This window comes from Heptranchias perlo, chromosome 9 (assembly GCF_035084215.1).
Source record: "Heptranchias perlo isolate sHepPer1 chromosome 9, sHepPer1.hap1, whole genome shotgun sequence".
NCBI classification, from domain to species: domain Eukaryota; kingdom Metazoa; phylum Chordata; class Chondrichthyes; order Hexanchiformes; family Hexanchidae; genus Heptranchias; species Heptranchias perlo.
Genome location: NC_090333.1, coordinates 3,278,715 through 3,282,807, shown reverse-complemented (window position 1 = coordinate 3,282,807; position 4,093 = coordinate 3,278,715). Strand labels below are relative to the sequence as shown.

General features: G+C 47.9%; 1 non-coding gene and 1 pseudogene across 1 annotated transcript; one reads left to right on the top strand and one right to left on the bottom strand.

The window, feature by feature from the left end:
* Window positions 1-881: 881 nt before the first annotated feature.
* On the top strand, window positions 882-1,045 carry LOC137325674 (U1 spliceosomal RNA). The gene has a single exon (XR_010963919.1). It is a non-coding gene; the product is annotated as a U1 spliceosomal RNA (small nuclear RNA).
* Window positions 1,046-3,044: 1,999 nt separating this feature from the next.
* On the bottom strand, window positions 3,045-3,215 carry LOC137325811 (U2 spliceosomal RNA; annotated as a pseudogene).
* Window positions 3,216-4,093: the final 878 nt, after the last annotated feature.

Here is a 4,093-nt window from a genome sequence, read left to right as displayed (position 1 = left end):
TGGTGAAATGGGCAGACACATGGCAGAGAAATTTACTGCAGAGAAGTGTGAAGTGATGCATTTTGGTAAGAAGAATAAGGAGAGGCAATATGAACTAAATGGTTCAATTTTAAAGGGGGTGCAGGAACAGAGAGAACTGGGGGTGTATATACATTAACCTTTGAAGGTGACAGGACAAGTTGAGAAGGCTCTTAATCAAGTCCAGGATCCCATATGCTTTATTAAGAGCATAGAGTACAAAAGCAAGGAAGTTAAGTTAAACCTTTATAAAACACTGGTTAGGCCTCAACTGGAGTATTGTGTTCAATTCTGGGCACCGCACTTCAGGAAGGATGGAAAGGCCTTAGGGTTCAAAAGAGATTTACTAGAATGGAACCAGGGATGAGGGACTTCAGTGATGTGGAGAGACTGAAGAAGCTTGGGTTGTTCTCCTTGGAGCAGAGAAGGCTAAGGGGAGATTTGTTAGAGGTGCTCAATATCATGAACGGTTTTGACAGAGTAAATATGAGAAACTGTTTCCAGAGGCAGAAGGGTCAGTCACGAGTGGGTACAGAGATAAAATGATTGCCAAAAGAACCAGAGGCGACATGAGGAAACATTTTTTTATGCAGCCAGTTGTAATGATCTGGAATACACTGCCTGAAAGGGTGGATGAAGCAGATTCAATTGTAACTTTCAAAAGGGAATTGGATAAATACTTGACTTGGAAAAAAATTGACAGGGCCATGGGGAAAGACCACTGCATCGCTGCAGTATTTTCTCTGAGTATGTTATCGGATACATGTTACAATACAGGAGCAAAATTAATCTCTGAGCATTAGCACATTGTGAGTGAAGAGGTAGTGAATGCTGTCAAGTGGCACTGTGTGGAGACATAAGGCATACTTACCTGGCAGGGGAGAATCTGTGATCCTGAAGGTGGATCTCCCAGGATGAGGCCAGCCCATTGCACGCGGGGTGCGCTGACGCCTGCGATGTCCCCAAATGCGGGATACTTAACTGCAAAATTTGTGGTAGTGGGGGACTGCGTTCGGGCTCTCCCCTGCATTGAAACTAAAAGTTTGATTTTCGATCCAGTAGTCCACCAATCGGATGGGAGGCGGTGTTGTGTGTGTGTGTGTGTGTGTGTGTGTACGTTGTGTCAGTCAGTGAGTCTCTCTCTCTCTCTCTCTCTCTCACTCAGAGGCTGCTGTGGAGGGAAAGCTTTTTAAAAGGAACTTGCAGATTGAAAGAAAGATGTGTCTGAAGCTGCTGGGCCCTGTCCATTGTCACATTAATGGCAGGGCGGGGCAGGACTGCTTTGACCAGGAGACCTGTTTTCTGGGTCGGAGGTGTGACATTCCACTGATTTCCCACCCTCCCGTCCTTCCTTCTGAACACCTTTGCCGTTTAATCGAGGGCCAAAAGCCTGTGAAAGGGAAGTACCGGCCGGCCGTTTCCCTGCTGGTCGGTGCTGCCAGTGGGGCCGGCGTGCATGTTCTCAGCCTCATGTCCAGGTTCCCCAGGGAGGTTGAGGCAGGTCTAGTGGTTAGGACTGTAGGGTGCTTTGGGGTTGTTCTCACCCTATTGATCGGTGCAGATATCTGGTCCCCGGTCTAGCCAAGGAACACTTATACCTCACGGACCGGGGGTTCAGCAAGACAGGACTTTTGCAAACGCACCCGGTGATGGATCACGTAGCCGAATAGCACAGAGAACACACAAACTCGGTGTTTGAATTTAATTGGAATGTTGCTTTTATTATTCCATCAACACGAAGAAAATAACGATAAAAACGGTCCTACACAGTACATTGAGTTACACACACCCACTACAGTACCTTATCCCGCTAAACTAAGAGGCTGGTGGGGACCCTGGAGACACCTATCACACACACACACGTGTGGTTGGGGCTTACCATTCCTTTACACTCTTCGGTCTGGCTGACCGGTTCTCTCACATTGGTTTCACTGGAAGCTGCTCGTCTCCCTGGAGAGCTCGGGTGAAAAAAAAAGAGCGAGCAGGAACAAAGAGAGAGAGAAAGAGAGATAGAGCTGGAAAAGGGATAAGAGCTAAGAAGCAAGAGAGCAAGAACCAGAGACAGCAAACAAGAGCAAAAAACAAGAGACCAAACGCAAGAGAGCAAACAAGAGAGAGAGAGGTTTCGAGCTTCCACTTATATACCCCTCTCTTACAATAGTTTTCGTTGTTAAATGAGGCCCTTCCATGTCTGTTTAGCAGTTCTTACAAAGTTGTTAAGAGTCTTTAATGGCTTTTGATGGTCTCTCATCATGTTGCAATTGCTTCTCTCGATGGGCCATTGTTCTTCGAATTCATTCCGATCGTCGAGCACTTGCCACACAAGGCTCCCTTTTCACCCCACGTCCTCGCTGTCGATTGGTTTTGCATCAGAACCGAGGCATGGCTCCGCCATGTCTGGAGCAGTTGCCTCTCTCAATGACCGACTGCCTCTCGAATTAGTGCTGATCATTGACCACCTGCTGTAGGTTTTGCATTGAAACAGAGACTGGTGACGTCTCACCTATCCTTCCATCTTAGGATTTTGGTCAATGGCCACAGTTTTCCAAACTCGGAAAAGGAGGAATTCCCAGAATTCTGACAGGACGCAACCTTTCAAACTCGTTGAGACCTGGGTTCGAATCCCGGTCGGGGGGAGCGAATTTCTGGTGCGGATTAATTGGCAGCATCAAAGAAAGTCTCCTTTCCTGAGCGCGATGCTCCACCCTCACCACCACCGCCTTTTCCTCTCCTTGACAGACAGACAGAGAGTTCAGGAGCACGCACACTTTAATCTCGCAGTTTTCATTTGTACGCACAAAGACACGCAGACCCTGCTCGTTTAAAGTCAACGACGTCAAGGTATTTTGCAGTTTGAATTATATCGCTGCGAGGGAGCGAGGGGCACTCAGCCCAGGAGAAGAAAAGAATAGCAATGAGCTGAGAAAGTAAGTGCAATATATCAGCTTTATTCTGAGTAATAATCCATACACACGTAGAGAGACGCTGGGAAAGAGCTGTTTTTTCCTTTTGAATATCTCCCCAGAGGGAGGTGCACCGTTCCCAGAGACACTGCAATACTGGGTCGATGCGTGGAGTGGACGGAGCAAGCCCCTGTTCCATCTCCCTGTTCCAAAAATCAATTTAATATATGGTCCCCAGATAGGGGACGTATCAGATATTAAACTGATAAGAACAGATTTTTTTTCAAAAAATATACTTTATTCATAAAATTTGCAGCAGTACATACAAAACAGTTGTCATGTCACTTTCCAAACGTACACAATACAGATTATACAATTTGCAGGTTACGTTAAGTGCAGTACAATGAAAACATTGGACATAATTACAGTTCATGACAATCTGGGGTGTCTCATTGCATCATACTCAACACAGATTATTGCTTACAGATTCATTTCTGGTCCATTTTAGATTCATTACAGGTACATCTCAGCAATTTGAATTTTACATTCTGCCCGAGGGGGTTTTTCCCTGATTGTAGCCCCTCGGTTTACAATGGCGGGAAGGCTCTAAACGGTTGCCTTTCCCCACAGGGCCTTTGCGGCGGCCGCACCCATCCTCAGTGCGTCCCTCAGCACGTAGTCCTGGACCTTGGAATGTGCCAGTCTGCAACACTCGGTCGAGGACAGCTCCTTGTGCTGGAAGACCAGCAAGTTTCGGGCAGACCAAAGGGCGTCTTTCACCGAGTTGATGGTCTTCCAGCAGCAGCTGATGTCCGTCTCAGTGTGCGTCCCCGGGAACAGCCCGTAGAGCACAGAATCCTGTGTTACGGAACTGCTCGGGACGAACCTGGACAGATACCACTGCATCTCTCTCCAGACCTTCTTTGCAAAGGCACATTCCAGAAGGAGATGGGTGACGGTCTCGTCTCCACCGCAGCCTCCTCTGGGACAGCGCGCGGTGGCGCTGAGAGCCCGGGAGTGCATGAAGGATCTGACTGGAAGGGCCCTTCTCACCACCAGCCAAGCTAGGTCTTGGTGCTTGTTTGAAAGCTCTGGCGATGAGGCGTTCTGCCAAATGACATTGACAGTCTGCTCGGGGAACCAACCGACAGGATCCACCATCTCCTTTTCCC